The sequence below is a fragment of the Papio anubis genome, chromosome 1 (genome assembly GCF_008728515.1).
Source record: "Papio anubis isolate 15944 chromosome 1, Panubis1.0, whole genome shotgun sequence".
NCBI classification, from domain to species: Eukaryota; Metazoa; Chordata; class Mammalia; order Primates; family Cercopithecidae; genus Papio; species Papio anubis.
Genome location: NC_044976.1, coordinates 120,015,474 through 120,033,041, shown reverse-complemented (window position 1 = coordinate 120,033,041; position 17,568 = coordinate 120,015,474). Strand labels below are relative to the sequence as shown.

The window sequence follows — 17,568 nt, the reverse complement described above, 5'->3', positions numbered from 1 at the left end:
TGGTCTCAAACTCCTGACCTCATGATCTGCCTGCCTTGACCTCCCAGAGTGCTAGGATTATAGATGTGAACCACTGTGTCCAGCCTGGTTTATGACTTTTTTATCCATTCTGCCATTCTGTATGTTTTAAGTGAAACATTTAGGTTATTGACGTTCAACATTAATATTGAGATATGAAGTACTGTTCTTCTCATCTGTTAATTGTTACCTAGATACTTTGTTTTTTCCATTGTGTTATTGTTTTATAGGCCCTGTGAGTTTTATGTTTTCAAGTGGTTCTGTTTGGGTGCATATAGAGAGTGTGCTTCAAGATTTAGAACTCCTTTAAGAAGCTCTTGCAGTGCTGGTTTGGCAGTGTAAAACTCCCTCAGGATTTGTCTGAAAATGACTTTATTTCTTCTTCATTTAGAAAACAGTTTTGCTGGGTACAAAATTCTTGGTTGACAGTTATTCTGTTTAAGGAGGCTAAGGATAGGACTGCAATCCTTTCTGGCCTGTAGGGTTTCTCCTGAGAAATCTTCTGACAGGTTTTCCTTTTTAGGCTATCTGATGCTTTTGTCTCATTGCTTTTAGAACTTTCATTTATGTTGACTTTAGATAGCCTGATGACCCTGTGCCTTGTTTATAACCTTTCTGCAATGAATTTCCCAGGAGTTATTTGAGCTTCTTGTATTTGGATATCTAAATATCTAACAAGGCCAGGGAAGATTTGTTCAATTATTTCCTCAAGTAAGTTTTCCAAAGTTTGGCTTTCTCTTCTCCTTGAGGAACACCAATTATTCTTAGGTTTGCCATTTTAGATAATCCCAGATTTCTTGGAGACTTTGTTCATTTATTTAGATTCTTTTTTAAATTTATTTTTGTCTGCTTGGGTTAATTCAAAAGCCTTGCTTTCAAGTTCTGAAATTCTCTTTTCCACTTCTTCTAGTCTATTGTTAAAACTTTTCACTATTTTGTAATTCCCTAAGTATGTCTTTCATTTCGATTTGGTTTTGGAAATGAACCAAATTCCATTTGGTTTTATTTATGATATTTATCTCTCTAGGAAATTTTTATCTATATCCCGAATTGTTTTTAAAATTTCTTTATGTTGGTTTTCACCTTTATCTGGCATTTCCTGGTGTAGTTTAATAATCAATCTTTTGAATTTTTTGTCTGGTATTTCTATGTAAGTATTCTAATAGAAAATTTAGTGTAAAAAATTACATGCTTCCAAATTATTGGGAAGTTTGAAAGAGTCAAGGGACTATCACTAGAATTTTGGCTTTCAAGAACATATGATAACTGTAATCCACAGGTCAAGAAAACATTGCTGCTACTGGTGGAGCCAACATTTTTTTCAGCTTTCTCTAAATACCTAACAAATCAAGGGAGCAGAAACTGAGTCTAACTTCCACAATATAGTGTCAACACACAGATTTCTATTATTTTGCTTCTCTGTAGATGCAAGATAAAAGAAAAGTGACTTTAATTTTTCCTTCCATATTAAGTATCATAAGGAAAACCAGGCAGAGAATGAAGTTGAAAGACAAGAGAAAGAATAGTTAAGAAAACAAGTAAACTGGATCTTAATCATCTTAGCCTATAATCCACAATTTGCCTACAGCTCATCATCTGATGTTCTGATGTATATTTTGATATAGGAGATTACAGATTCCTCTTCCTGTTTATATGCTAAGTCTAGTTTGAGTTAAATTTAAAAATTTTGCAGTATAAGACTTAATCTGGAAAACTTTTCAAATATATAGTTGGGGGACTAACCTACCTCATCTATTTCTTACCCTAGGATTGGGTAAAAAGGCCTGTGAAATCAATCACACATTGTTTTAACTTTTAGCCAAAAAAAAAGAGATTTTTTTAAACTTTTAAATTCAAGAGTACATGTACAGGTTTGTTATACAGGTAAATGTGTGTCTTGGGGGTTTATTGTGTGGATTATTTCATCACCCAGATATGAAGCCTGGTGCCCATTAGTTATTTTTCCTGATCCTCTCCCCTATCCCACCCTCCACCCTCCAATAGACCCCCGTGTGTGCTGTTCCCCTCTATGTGTCCATGTGGTCTCATCATTTAGCTGTCACTTATAAGTGAGAACACATTGTATTTGGTTTTCTGCTCCTGCGTTAGTTTGCTAACGATAGTAGCTCCAGCTCCATCCATGTCCCTGCAAAAGACATGATTACATCCCATATATGGGAGACACAAGACTGAGAATGTTTCGGCTTTTTGAATTGCTAAGAACATATATTTAAGGCTTTTACCTCCATTTTTTTCTGTAATTTGGATAAAGCCACAGCAATGAAAAAGAAACATAGCACATATAGTGAAACTTAATCAAGTGAAACAGAGAAAGAAAAAGTATTTAGTTATTCATTCAAGAAATACATATGTTACCTTTTTACTATGTATCCTAAATGATGGGGCTAAACATTCAGCAAAACTTTAAAAAGTAACCCCACAAACCAGAAAATAGAGATATGTAAAGGAAAACATGTAATGATAATTACACAGAAATTTCTAATATATGTTAAGAAGAAAAAGTAAATTATAAAGGGGGTGTTTTTCAGAGGTTGACCTCTGAATGAAGACTGAGCGTAATGAAGTAATTCAAGTCCCTTTCTCTGAATATAGAAATAAAAGATATTCTTTGTTTGCACACTTGAACTGTATTGGAATATTTGAGATGAAATATGTATCATACTAAGTTTACTGGAAACCTGGTTAAACTCTAGTTTAAAAAGGAATGGCTATCTTTAATTTCCTGGAAAATTATCCTCAGGTGTATGAGACTGTGATCAGTGGCAGCTACTGGTTTGGGGTCGTGCCCAAGTTCACCCCAAATTGTGTCAAGAAGTATTCCAATAAATGTGACTAACTATAGTATTTTTTTTTCAGGTCTATTTCCATTCTGATACTTTAGAGGTTTTTGGACAGTTTTCTTTATAGAGTTATGCAGTACCAAGGCTGGAGATTTGGCCAGCATCCTGTGGGGAAATGTTTATTTGGGAAGATGCAATGAGCAGACCAGATGTCCAAAAAACACCCCAAAACTCAGCTGCAAATGGAAAAAAAAAACAAAAACCTGTGTGAACATTCGAAAATTGCTGGCAGCAGCAGTAGCTGCTGTGGGATCTCCATGGGTAACCTGTGACAATGGTTAGTATAATTGGAAAGAAAAAGACTCTGAGACAGGAATCCTCTCATTTGGGAGTTTCTGCTGCTCTGAGGGCAGCTGCTGGGAACAATGCCAGGAAAGTCCCTGCTGGGAGCCACTGACAGAAACTGCAACAAATAGAGTCAGGCTGGGGAAGACCTGGATGCTAAGTGCCTTCAATTCTCTCTTCCATCCCCTTGCAAGTCACTCATAACAAGCTGAGGGAGAACAGAGAGGGCAGATTTTCCTCTGTTATCTCAGAAAGGAGGAAGAATAACAATTTCCAGGAAACTTGACGATCTGGACACTGTGTTACCTGAGTCCAGGAATGAAAAGCTCGACCTTTAACCTAATTTCAACTTCAGGGTAACTCAACAGTGGCACACAAATGTAGACAGGTACTTAATTGTTTTCTCTCCAATCCCAAGTCCCTCTCATCTGTCTTGAGTCAGACTATTAGAGAGTTGCAGGAAAGAATGAGAATAACTGGGGGATGACCCAAGCCCTCTAAGAGGTTACCCATCATGCTTTACTCCCATTCGCAAATGCTGAGGCGGACCCTTGATTGAAGATATTGTCACCTCCAGAAAGCTAGAAAAAAGCGGAGTATCACTTCTGTGACCTGCACTTAAGCACTCCAAAATTTGTCTTCAGTCTCTAAATATATATTATTTGCTGCTGTTCTTCAAGATTTCAGCTCTGTCATCAAAACATTGCTCTTTTCCCCATCCCTCATGCTGTGCTCCTATGCTCCTCTCCTTGGCATAGCAACTGAATTGTTAGGCTTCAGATGAACACAGACTAAAAGAGAGAACTTTGTTCTTTTTTGACAATAATACAGCAAGACTTTGTTTGTCCTGATGAAGTCTAAGAAAAAAAGAGCTTCTGCTTCACTAAAAAAGGCCTCATAAAAAATAGGCCTGCATTATCTCCTGTAATATGGTTTATATGGTTTTTTCTGTATTCGCTTGTACTTCCTTAATTTACAATAGCCTTGAGCCTCTAAGAGCCACCAGGGAACTTGGAAGAGATGATCAATTAATTACCAATGCCATTTTTTTCCTTTTTTTTTTTTTTTGAGACGGACTCTCATTTTATTACCCAGGCTGGAGTGCAGTGGCACAATTTCCGCTTACTGCAACCTCTGCCTCCTGAGTTCAAGTGAGTCTCCTGCCTCAGCCTCCTGAGTAACTAGGATTACAGGCACCTGCCACCACACCCAGCTAATTTTTGTATTTTTAGTAGAGATGGGGTTTTGCCATGTTGACCAGGCTGGTCTCAAACTCCTGACCTCAGATGATCCACCTGCCTCAGCCTCCCAAAGTGCTGGGATTACAAGCTTGAGCCACTGTGCCCCGCCTTCTGTTTTTTATTTTATTTTATTTTTCTATTAGACCTGTGAGATTTTGGATCTGTGGTGTTTTCTGCATCCCGTTTGCTAAGTGAGAGAAGTGCAGAACTGTGCCAAAAATAATATTGCGATAATGACTCCCTGGAGTTTTGGAAAGTATAAGTACCAAGCAACATATTGGGGCCCCAGCTAATAAGAGACTAAAGAAAACTTTTCCAATGGTGATTTGGGAAATGCTTCTCATAATTATCAGAAGAGCAGGTAGGGATGCACAGTTTGGGGCCTTGAGAGGTTAATAGTAGAAAAAAATAAAATAGTGTTATTTCAATATAGAAATGGTTGTGATAATATTAATTTTTGAGTCTCGTCTCATTAGAAGATTTCACTGGATTACAGTAGCTATGTTATAGGGGACATAAGAAAATAACCCTGTTTGTATTATTTTATGTGGGAAGTGGAATGAAGATAGTATGTGAATTTACTAACAGAAAAATACCAGTCACCATGATAATTTTAGAAAAGCTCTTATTCTCCCGTGAGTTTTAGTTTGTTTATCTAGTTACTCAGTGACAGTGAAATAATATGACAGCTTGAAAAATGGAAGCTAGTATAGGGCTTGGGGAGATAAAATAGAACCTCACCAAATGAGCTACAATAAGCTACTGCTTCAAGCAAATGCCATAAAAAATGTTCTCTTGAGCCCATAGCACTGACTACTTCTCTATGAGCCATCTTAGAAAGACTGATTCCTTAAACAACACTTCTCTGGGTAACTGAAAAAGGAAAAAATAGATTCCCATGACTCTCCATCAAGAATAAGCTTTCAACATTTCACTCATTTTTCATTCTCAAATGTCACATGACAGTATTATCTGGTGACAAAGGTATATTAGAAATGTCTAATAAGCGATGAGGAGGTAAAAAAAAATGACTGTCTAACTTGTCATTCTTTACAGACCTTCTGCTGTTTTTGAATCTCACCATCCTAACATTCCATGGACAAAAAAATCTACTGCATAAGCCTCAGAGATGGCAACTGAGGAGGTAAATAAATTGCACTCCTCAGGGAAGATCCTGGTGCTATTTGTTTCGTTAGTCACCAGTTAATACATAAAGTATTGTGAAGAGCCAGACTGAGAGACAAAAAGATAAAAGTAAAAATAAATGCCACAGTAGGGAAATTCATGAGAGCTAGATCTGGTTCATATTCCACAACTTCTTGGTCATGTGAAAGATCAAAATGTGCGCAGTACAATTATAAATATGCAATGTGATCTAGTAGGTTTCAAACTGGCTCTTTATTCCCATCAATTTCCTTTTGAGGCTTAAAATTCCACCATACCCTTCATGAGCTTAAATAATGCCTTTTACAGATGCCCTTTATATAATAAAATATTTAATAATCAACTAATTAAACAAATAGCTTTTAGATAGCAATTTGTTTGTAAATGTTATGGGGAATATAAAATTACTCCGAAGGCCTTTATGCTCTGGTATATGAAAAAATGCATTTCAAGATCATGCAATTGACTATTCAATCATTGTATATTAATAATTTTTGTGAATAGCACTGTGCTGGGCACTAAAGAAAAAAATTAAATTTATATAACTAATTTTATGAACTTAGAGTTGCACTTTGTGAACTTAGAGTTCATGTCTATCTTCTGTGATTCACTCTAGTGTAGAATAGAAAGTTGCTAAATAATTTAAAGGAAAGAAAAGTTAATATCACCCTTATCTTCAGAGACCAGAGTTGCCGGAGGTTATAGTTCTATTTGGGTTATCAAAAATGAATGCAAAGTGGGTAAAGATTTTCCAGGTAGAAGGAAAGAGATGAGCAAATCACAGAGGTGAGATGCTGTGAGATGAGGAAACATAGTCTTAGTAAGAAAAAAACCTCATTTTTTTTATTGGAGCATTTAAGAAGAGCAGTTGGGGAGAGGAGAGAACACTTGGTGAAGAAAGTAAGATGCTTTAGCATCATTCCTGCTAAGAATTATACTTTGCTTATACAACCTAAGAAAGTTGTGTAATATAGACAGTAAGTATTTATTAAATGTGTTTATTTAATAAAGTAATTAAATTAACATGTTAATTTCCTGTTTGCTATTTAAAGTAGGCAATGTGAAAAAATCACCTAGACTTAAGCACTATAAGATATGTAAACATGTCACTGGAAACAAATGTAATCTGAGTATTTTGAAACAATACAATGAATAGATATGATCAGTAGGGCATTTACTACTACAAGTTCTACCCCCTTCTCTGATTTATTGTTTCTCAATCCATAGTGTAACTAACTCTCTGCCTCTTTTAGGGTAAACTATCTGTTCTTTCATTTTTGTTCCCTGTAGGTCAATCTCTGGGATCAAGTCAATCAAGCTAACTTCTCCTCTGTCGAAGTTCCTGCTTCTTGGGTTCTCCAGCCTTGAAGAAATCCAGCAGATCCTTTTTCTGTCTGCTTGTGCCTATATCTGATTGTTCTGAGTGGAAATATCCCCACTGTCACTGTCATCCGCTGGCTCAAAGCCTCCACATACAAGTATACTTCTTCCTAGGGATCCTCTCCATTTCTGGGACATGCTATAGCTTTGTCATTCTGCCCAAGATGCTCATAGATCTGTTGTCTTTGCTCAGAACAATCTCATTTATTAACTGCCACTCCGATGTTCTTCTTTCTGGGTTTTGCTGTCACTAATTTCATGCTCCTGGGCATGACGGTTTATGATTCCTATGTTGCCATCTGCCATCCACTTCACTACCCTGTCCTTATGAGCTGCCAGATATGTAAACAACTGGCAGCAACATGTGCTGTGATTGGTTTTTTCGTTCTCACTGATAGGCTCCTTCTTAGTTTTTCAACTGCTTTTCTGTGGCCCAAACAAGATCAACCACTACTTCTGTGACATCTCATCAGTTATTTGGCTTACCTGTACTGATACCGACATCAGGGAGCTAGTCATCTTCATTGGTGGAATTCTAGCACTTATGGTTTCTCTGATTTTATTTGCATCTCCTATGGCTTCATTGTTCACACCATCCTGAGGATCCCATACGTGAAAGCAAGCAAAGAGCCATTGTCCATTAAGGCTGTGCCTCCTTTGTCTACCTGCGACCATCAGCCAAATAATCATCCAGCAAGAACAGGCTGGTGATGGTGACCTTACACCGTTGTGACTCCATTGTTGAATCCCATGGTGTATAGCTTCAAGAATAAGGACATTCAGATGGCCATTTGGAAAGTGATTTGCCAAGGAGGAGTTCCTCCTAAAGCTGTAATAAGATTATTTCGCATCTACAGAAAAACTATTTCAGAGGACATAGTGATAATTTTAATGTTAATAATACTCTTGTTTTTCATTTACATAGCACTTTACTAGCCTCATAGTACATGCTTCCCACTATATTATTTCAGTGAGCTTTGTGGGTTGCCATCTCAAACTCGGGTTTATTAAAAATCAGGTTCAAGCCTCAAATACTTTTCAAACTTGAACAAATAAGTATTTTGATTTCTCAGTATACTTAAAGAATGGTTTTAGTTTCTTTGGTGACAAGTAAAACATCATGGGTTGTAATTTAGTATAGAAGATTCAACTATTACAACTTCTCTATAGTCTAGAAAAATGTTAGTAAGACACTTTACAACAAGATTATAAAGAAAATGGAACCAATATAATGGATTTTTTTTATAATTATGAGCTACCTGTGTCAGAGAGAACCCGGAGCTATCATTTCCACTTCTCAGTCATTGTAGGATTCTCATCTGCAGCATTCTAGCCTCAATTATTTACTCAATAGGGAGTTATATCACAGTTAAATATTTCTAAGTGTTACAAAATTCTACTTTTATGTATCGTCCTCCTTTTGCTCCTATTGTCTCTAGAGATGTACAACTTGCATATAATATTTAACCTACACAGCAACAATTCAAATATTTGAAGAAGCATAATGTATGCCTCAATTAAACACTTAACCTACCTGAAGATGCTTTTGAACTGCATGATATATCTGAGTTCACAGGCTCCTCAAAATCCTGGTTATCTTTCTCTAGATTCTTTATAGATACTTTCCACTTTGTTAATAGTGTTCTTAAAATGACTTACCAGGAAATGAGGCAACACTGCAGGTGACTTAAGATAATCACTTTCCTTATTCTGGAAGTCAATTTTATGTCAATACAACTTAAAGTTCACTACTTCTCTATCAGTTCTACCACATATGTGCTCTCCTCTGACGCTGAGGTTGCTTAGACTAAAGAGTTTAATGTTATATATCTACAACCCTATGATTATGAAACCTATTATGCTTAGTTTAGTTTAATTTTATCCTTTAAAACAATATTATATTTGGAATTTGTTCTTTTAAATTATTGTTTTGATTTTAGCATATAGTTTCAGAATACGAAGGTCTTTTCACATCCCATTTATAATATGCAATGTACTGGTGGCCTCTCTTATTGTTTGCTTGTATCTCTTCTAGACTTGAATAGTAAACAGTATTTGTATTGTATGAAAACACAATTAATAGTGGTTGCGTGGATTCCAATAGTTATTTATGCTCAATGGCAAAGAGAACTATGGCTGAATACTGATGCCTGGTGAGGGGTGAATGTGAATCATGGTAATATGGTCAGATGTTTCATACATTTGTCTTAGATACTCAATAAAATGAAATCACTTATCAGTCAGTCTCCACAAGCTCCATTTTGGACACCCTCATGCTTGATTTCTGCTCCATCACATCATGGGAATCACTGAAACTATGTTCTTTAACATACACAAGTTCTAAAATGTAATAGGTAACCCTTTTAAGAAACATATTCTTGGGCCAGGCGCAGTGACTCACACCTGTAATTCCAGCACTTTGGGAGGTCAGGACATTGAGACCATCCTGGCTAACACGGTGAAACCCCGTCTTCTACTAAAAATACAAAAAATTAGCCGGGTGTGGAGGCACGCGCCTGTAGTCCCAGCTACTCGGGAGGCTAAGGTAGGAGAATCACTTGAACCCGGGAGGCAGAGGTTGCAGTGAGCCAAGATCACGCCACTGCACTCCAGCCTGGCGACAGAGAGAGACTATGTCTCAAACACAAACAAACAAACAAACAAAACACACATTCTTGGAAATAGTATAAAGCTGGTGGGTGAAGTAGAACAGATTAATTCATGATACCATAAGAATTACCTGGATTGCCAGATTACCTAGGCAACTTTATAATTATCAGGATGGTAGAAGCAGGACCTGTGGGAGGATGGGACATGATCTTATGAAGTGAAAGTAAGAAATTCCCTGAGGTACCTGGAAAAGTTTCTTCTATTGCCACAGAGAAAAATGCCATGGCATGATTTTCTGTCAAGTCTCTCATGTCTCCCACCACATATCTCTTATAACCTTCCTTTGTGGCAGTGATATTCTAAAACAATTATGCCATTTACAACTATTCTTAATGCTTTTGTTACATGTTTTGTTGGTCAAGATTTACTTTTCTCTTCATTTTAACAAAAATACACTATGCTAAAAAGTAAATGAATAGCAAAACATACAGAGAATGATATTTCTCTGCTTTTTTTTTTTTTTCCTGTCTTGACAAGCAGGAATTAAGAATCTAACATTCTGGCCGGGTGCAGTGGCTCAAGCCTGTAATCTCAGCACTTTCGGAGGCCGAGGCAGGCGGATCACGAGGTCAGGAGATAGAGACCATCCTGGTGAACACGGTGAAACCCTGTCTCTACTAAAAAAAATACAAAAAACTAGCCGGGCGGGCGAGGTGGCGGGCGCCTGTAGTCCCAGCTACTCGGGAGGCTGAGGCAGGAGAATGGCGTGAACCCGGGAGGCGGAGCTTGCAGTGAGCTGAGATCCGGCCACTGCACTCCAGCCTGGGCGGCAGAGCGAGGCTCCGTCTCAAAAAAAAAAAAAAAAAAAAAAAAAAGAATCTAACATTCTGTGAATAAACACAAAGAAAGAATGTGTATAAATTGTTTTCAGGTTGGATACTTTCAGACTGGTTCTATCTACCCACACTTACCCTTCAGTAATAGATGTAACAGAAAGCGGGAGCAAGTCAAAGGAAGCCAACCAATTACTCCTACAGGAAGGCATTCTTACTATCCCTTGATTTGTCAAGCTTTTTTAGGTAGGAAAAGCAGCCTTAGTATAGATATTGGAAAATAAAGGAGAGAAATTGACTGACTACAATAGTAATTTAATAAATAAAGCTGCCTTTAAGAGTCTATCAATTATTTACTCTTTCATCAACTATGTATTGAGTTTGACAATGGAAGTTACAATAATGAAAGATCCATTTTCTCTGCTTTCAAAATATTGAATCTACTACTTACTTCCCCTAAATCCTCACTCAGTAAGAGAGTAGTTTTCTTTTTTCTTTTTTTCTTTTTGGCTGCATACCCTGTTATTATTCCTACTGAACCAGTAGTAACACAATATACGAAGTACATTCTCTTGGGCGTAAGGCCAGTATATAGGTGGGAATCCCGTAAGCATCAAAAGAAAAACAAGCTAGGGTTTCTGGATGTGCTCTAAAGTGGCACCTTCTAAGCTGCAGTATTTGTTCAACAGTGTTTTTCCAACACAAAAGAGGATGTGCTCACCTGAGAAGCATCTTGAAGGGAAACACCGTTGCACTGGGCAGGGATCAGGAAACCTAGATATTCTTCTAATACAGTCTGTGACTGTGTGCTGGTTTCTTTTATTAAGGAAAAACTGTTGAAAGTTCTATTTATACACATTTTAAGTAATGCTTTTTTCTTTTTCTGTGGCCTCCTTTTCTACTTATTTTACAATTACTATATTCAAAAGTATGTTATGTAAAAGGCATTGAGTAAGTTAATGAATATCAGTAAGATATAGAATCCTATCAAGATGGATTAATATAAATTGTACTTAACTTTCTACCCTAAAAAACTAAAAGTTAGAAAAATATATGACATAACAGTTTGTAAACATTAGACAAGAGACAGAATAAGACTGTTATTCCTGAGAAAAGAGATAGAAATGATTTCCACATGTTATGACTTAGAAAGTATCTGTAGAGTACAAACCAAAGAAATGTGGACCCCCGTAACAGATCCTGACAATCCTAATTTTAGCTCTAAAGAAAAACTGAAGGTGGAAATGGGAGTTAAGAGAGTGAAAGAGAAAAAGCAGCCCATGGTTAACTTCAGCTGGAATTATTCCAACACTTATGTCTCAGTATTATCCAGTTGAACATAAGTAATTCCATAGGACTTTAGTCCTGGACACTGTGTGACCATGATGGAGTGAGACAAAATATGTTAAAATCTTTTAAATATAAGAAATTTATATACTTCTTATATTTAAAAATATAACAACACTGAGCTAATACTAGATAATACTGAGACATAACTGTTGGAATAATACAAGCTCTATATGTGTATATACATGTGTATGTATATATATGTATGTGGATGGATGGATAGATAGATAGATAGATAGATAGATAGATAGATATGGACAGAGACAGAAAAAGAGAGAGAGAGATAGGCAGCAGAGGACACAAAAATATATCAAGTAGTCTTACTGAATTAAGGATTAGATTGGACAAAGATTGCAGAGAAGACTAGATTAGAGTATTAAGGAGACTAGATTAGATAAAGATTAGAGTATAAAGAAGACAAAGGGGCCATTTCAAGACAGATAACTAGAGAGAAGGGATTAGCACCCACAGAGGGAGGTCTAATAGCTGCAAAGGGATCTCCTCAAATCTTTGGAAGAGTGCTAATTTGTACATTTGTTAGAATAAACTTCTTGTAGAAGATGAACAACTACTGGGGAAAAAAAGGCACATACATTGTAGATGTAGTAAGGAGTCTAGATTCCTAATTTCTAGGGCTAGATTGTCTGAGTCACATCTTAGTGCCTTCTAAGACTGTTTAGAAAGTCTGTTGGGCAGGCTTGTGAGGAAGAGAGCAAGGCTCACAGAGTTAACAGCCTTCCTTCCAGTGGAGGTTTCATAGGAACTGGATTCTGAGGAGGCTCTGCTGAATATATGGAAGCATCTTTACCGCCAGATGGTAACTCACATTTGTGTATGTGAAAGCACATTCACATCGTTCTGTCTGATCTTCACCATCGTGGAGTTAGCACCAATGTCACGGTGCTGACTTAACCCAAAGATATTAAATGTCTAGCTGAATGGTACACAGCTAAGTTGCCTGATGGCAGAATTGAAATTAAATAGCAAGTTTAATTTTTATAATCCACTGACTTTTGTGTATGAGTATGTAGAGGATGATCTATGAATTGGGTGAGGCTTTTTTTTTTCTTCTGGGAATTAAATTGTACCTTTAAAAATAGTTTTAATGGCTCTCTATGCAAGTAATGAAAATTTAAGGAGAATCAAAGGGCTGGGCTGAGAGCCAAGAGCCAGTTGAAGGTTCCAGTACTCTGGATCTCAAACATATTACCTAGCAGCAGGTTAAACCATCTCACTTTTTCTTGTAGCCAACTGTCAGTCACACATTGTGGACTTGTCTCATGAAATAATAGCATTTTAAAATCAGTGGTATTTTAATTCAAACTTCTTTTTTTTCCTCAGATAAGGAAATCCCAGAGTGATTTAAGTGATTTTCTCTACGTTTAAACAACTACATAGTGGCAGAGTAGCAATTTATTAATGATTACATTTTAGTCCCTGGCAAGCTTTAATCCCCAATTGTCTTATACAGTTCATTCAATTTAATTCCTTCTATGGCTCGCTGTTATCTTACACACTTCATTCAAATTAATTCCTTATCTGACCCAATTATTATTAGCTCAGGAAGGACAAATCATCTTAAGTTTTAGCCTGATTTGAATAGAATCAATGCATTGATGGACACATGTCTTTTTCTCCCTCAAAACCTGTCTCAGAATAGGGAAATGTGCACTGACCAACAATCTGTGTTTATTGGAATTTGTTCAATTGCATATTTATTTTGTTTCATATATTTCATATCTAAATAGTCATTGAATTTGATTCAAGATGCAGAAATTTGCGTAAATGAGCCTAGATTCAAGATAAGAAAAATTTCTCTAAGCAATTCAAGCAACTTTCCAAAAATCAAAGGAACTTGCTAGAATACCTATGATTCAGGCTATGAACCTGAGACATCCCAATTGCCATAGAGATATCTGCATCCTATCTATGGCTCTTCAATCTTCTTTCTTATGAAGGCATTTTCTGTTCTTAGAGTTCTTTGACTAGGAACACAATTTAAAATATTTGACAACTGGTATGGCCCTGGCACTAATTAGTTAAAACGGGTGCTGGCCACAGTGAAGGAGAAGATCTATATACAAGCTTTCTAGAACATTTTGCCTACTACCTGGTCAATATTTGTTAGGTCAACAAGCTTTATATCTCCCTGAGATTCAAAGAAGGGAGATGGAGAGGATATTTAGTCATATTGAGTCGTGAATATACAGCTGAACAGCACTGCATCTCTCTCTGCTTTGACTTTCAACGAATATGAGTTTTGTAGCGGTAAAGTGTATTGATGAGATGATATGAAATTTAGTTCTTGGGGTATAACATACTTGTGCAGTTTCCTATGAAAGTGGGATTTGAGAATCTGGATCTTTGAAATTGTTACATTGAAGTCTACCTAATTTTTTTTCTTGACATGTCCACCAGTAAGTTCCCTTTTTTTCCTCACATTATATTTTCACACTTATAAAATAATGGGCTTGGTCTAGACTAGGGAATCCCAAACTGTCTATGAAATAGGAATTCCCAGGAAGTTCTGAAAACTATTCACAGCAGGGTCACATTCCAGACATACTCAGTAAGACTCTCCATATATTTTTTTGGTGGGGGGGAATCTTTATTTTAACAAATTTCCAGTTGATTATTGTGTAGCTAGTCCAACCTCAGTTTGAAAACCCTGTAAAAAATAAATGATTCACAAACTTTCATTTCTATCAGAAGGTCCCAGACAATATTTAAAGAAAATGTTGGCAAATTATATTTGTGTTCCCTTTAAGCCCATTCTGATTCCTTAAGGAAGCCCTATTAAGATTCTGCAATTTTTGCCTCTCCCAGGACCTGTTGTATATCAGTCTGGAACATCCCTAGGATAGTGACATCTGCCCATCACTGTCTTCCTGAAGGCATCCTTCACCTCCTTGTTCCTCAGGCAGTATATGACTGGGTTGAGGGATGGTACAATGATAGTGTAGAGCACAGAGATAATCGTGTTGTGGTTGAAGGTGTACATGGCCTGGGGCCATGCATAGGTGAAGAGAGTGGAGGCATAGTAGATAACAACTACTGCCAGATGAGTGGCACAAGTGGAAAAGGCTTTGCAGCGTCCCCTGGAAGTAGGGACCCTCAGGATGGCTGCAATGATGGCAGCATATGATGAAACCACAGCCAATAGAGGGAGGAGAATCATCACCAGGGCCAGAAGGAAGTCTACTAGCTCTGTTTGCTCCTTGTCAGAGCAGGTGAGGTTGAGTAGTGGGGAAATATCACAGACAAAGTGGTTGATAATGTTGGGTCCATAGTAGGACAATTGGGAAATAAAGAGACGCTTCATCATGGAGCTGAAGAAGCCACTGCCCCAAGAGGCAGCAGCAAGGTGAGTGGCCAGACTGGAAGGCATGAGACTAGGGTAATGGAGGGGTCCACAGATGGCCAGGTAGCGGTCATAGGCCGTAACTGCCAACAGCACACATTCAGTACAGGCTAAGGCAATAAAGAAGTAGAGTTGGGTCATGCAACCTACATAGGAGACTCTACTATCCTGGGTAAGAAAGGCTGCCAAAAGCTGAGGAATGGTAACATTGATGTACCATAGCTCCAGGAAAGAGAGATGACCAAGGAAAAAGTACAGGGGCAATGAAAGCTTTGAGTGAGCCATATTGTGAAGACAATGAGTGCATTCTCCAACAATGTCAGAAGGTAAATTGCACAAAAAAAAAAAAAAAAAAAGGAACAAAGTGGAACAGCTGGAGGGGTGGAGCGGTAGGGAATCCCCCAAGACAAACTCCTCAACATGGCCTCCACTCAAATTTCTCATGGTCTCTGTCCACTTAAGTGCCTAAAATAAATCACAGGAAGAACAAGAGGTTTAAAAGACAGCTGCAACAAACCGCCAACATACCCTCACAGTTTATAACCACTGAAGATGCTTAGTGGTATATTAATTATTGTATCATTTTTCCTCTTCACTTTACTATTTTGTCTCTCACCTTATAGGAAACGTTAACAGACTTGGGTACTCAATTACCTAGCAATCTTAACTACAGTGGGTATTTGATAAATACTTTCTGAGTGATTTCAGAACTGCCTTGGCATTTTGATTCTTGTTTTCTTGTCCAGGACATGCTCTTCCTTTACATCCCTTAGAAACAATCATAAACTCCTAAGCCTACAGCACCTTTACTCAATATCTGTTGAATGAGTGAATAAAAGAAGGTGTGACCTCAAGCTGGAGCCTACAAGCTTATTTCTCAAGGGAAATTATACTAAGAGGAAATAATAACTCAAGGAGATTGCTTGAACTCTAATGCAAGACAACATGGCAGTATGAAGTTGGTTTGAAAAATATTCATTTCCAAATGGAGAGACAATTCAATGCAAAGGAAATTATCTGGAGATAATGAAGCTCTGCTCCAGAGAACAGTTATTTTTCCATTCACTTTACATATCTATTTGAATACATTTTTGGTGCTAGCATTAGACAGTCTCATTTCCAGGAGATATAATAGGTTGAAAAATGAACCTTCTAAAAGTTGTACATGTCTTAATTCCTGGAATCTGTAAATGTTACACCATATAGCAAACATTTCGCAAATGTGATTAAAGACTTTGAGACAGGGACTTATCCTGGATTTTCTAGGTGGGCCTTAAATACAATCAAAAAGGTCTTTACAAGACAGAGACAGAGTGAAATTTGAAACAGACGCACAGAGGAGAAGGCAATGTAGATAAAGCAGAGAGAGATTTAAGGATGCCGGCCTTGAAGACTGCAATGCTTTGGCCACAAGATCTTTATCTTGAATGAATGCCCACAGCTATCAGAAGCTAAAAGAGGTAAGGAAGTGTTTCTCAAGAGCCTCCAGAAGGAGTGCGGCTCTGCCCATGCCCTGAATTGAGCCAAGTGATACTGATTTTGGATTTCTGGCCTCCAGAACTGTGAGACAATAACTCTCTGTTGTTATAACCCACCACATTTGTAGCAGTTTGTTACAGCAGCCATAGGAAACTGATGCAGCTGGTGAGGCAGGAAAATGAAAGAGGAAGTCATTTTCCCAACCATTCTTCTGTGCTTTTCCAGTCTTCTATTAACATTGCCAGTGACCTGACATTTCCAGGGAGACCCTGGTAAAATTACAAGTCTGACTTGGGATTGGGTCACATGTCATTAAGCATTTTCATTTTTGGTGTGATTTAAGTACCTGTCTTTAAACATTATTTTCCTAAAAGACACTTAAAAAATGATATACTAATTTGCATAGTTTTAACTTGACATCAATTTTTTTGTAAGGATGAGTCCTTGCTGTGTTGTTCAGGGTGGACTCAAACTCCTGGGCTCAAGGAATCCTTTCACTTCAGCCTCCTATGTAGCTAGGACTACAGACACAACATCTATTTTTTATCAGACATTTATGTGGCCATAGGGAATCTAATTTTTTACTGCATTATGATAATCGAACTTTTAAATGAAACTATTATATTACTTCTTTATGTATTCAATGAAATCTAAATATCAGTGCTATGGTAATGATATCCATTGATACTTGTTTAAACAAGTACACAAATGAGCATATCTTTGTAAAACTGGAAATTTAACATCGTTTATTTCACCAAAGTCACAATTCATGGTATTGAATATATTTATAATTGCAAGTCTTTTATTGATTTCTCTGTATCTACCTACATGTTTTTTGTTCCTGTACTTTTAAGACTGAGTGCTTCATGTATACATATGTAACAAACCTGCATGTTGTGCACATGTACCGTAAAACATTAAGTATAATAATAATAATAAAAAAGAAAATGTGGTACACATACACAATGGAATACTATGCAGCCTTAAAA

General features: G+C 37.2%; 1 long non-coding RNA gene and 1 pseudogene across 1 annotated transcript; one reads left to right on the top strand and one right to left on the bottom strand.

The window, feature by feature from the left end:
* The first annotated feature begins 2,092 nt into the window (after positions 1 to 2,092).
* On the top strand, positions 2,093 to 9,414 carry LOC110740777. The gene is made up of 3 exons (XR_002515903.2): positions 2,093 to 3,156; positions 5,462 to 5,549; positions 6,860 to 9,414. It is a non-coding gene; the product is annotated as an uncharacterized LOC110740777 (long non-coding RNA).
* Positions 9,415 to 10,496: 1,082 nt separating this feature from the next.
* On the bottom strand, positions 10,497 to 17,496 carry LOC110740776 (annotated as a pseudogene).
* Between the last annotated feature and the right edge of the window lie 72 nt (positions 17,497 to 17,568).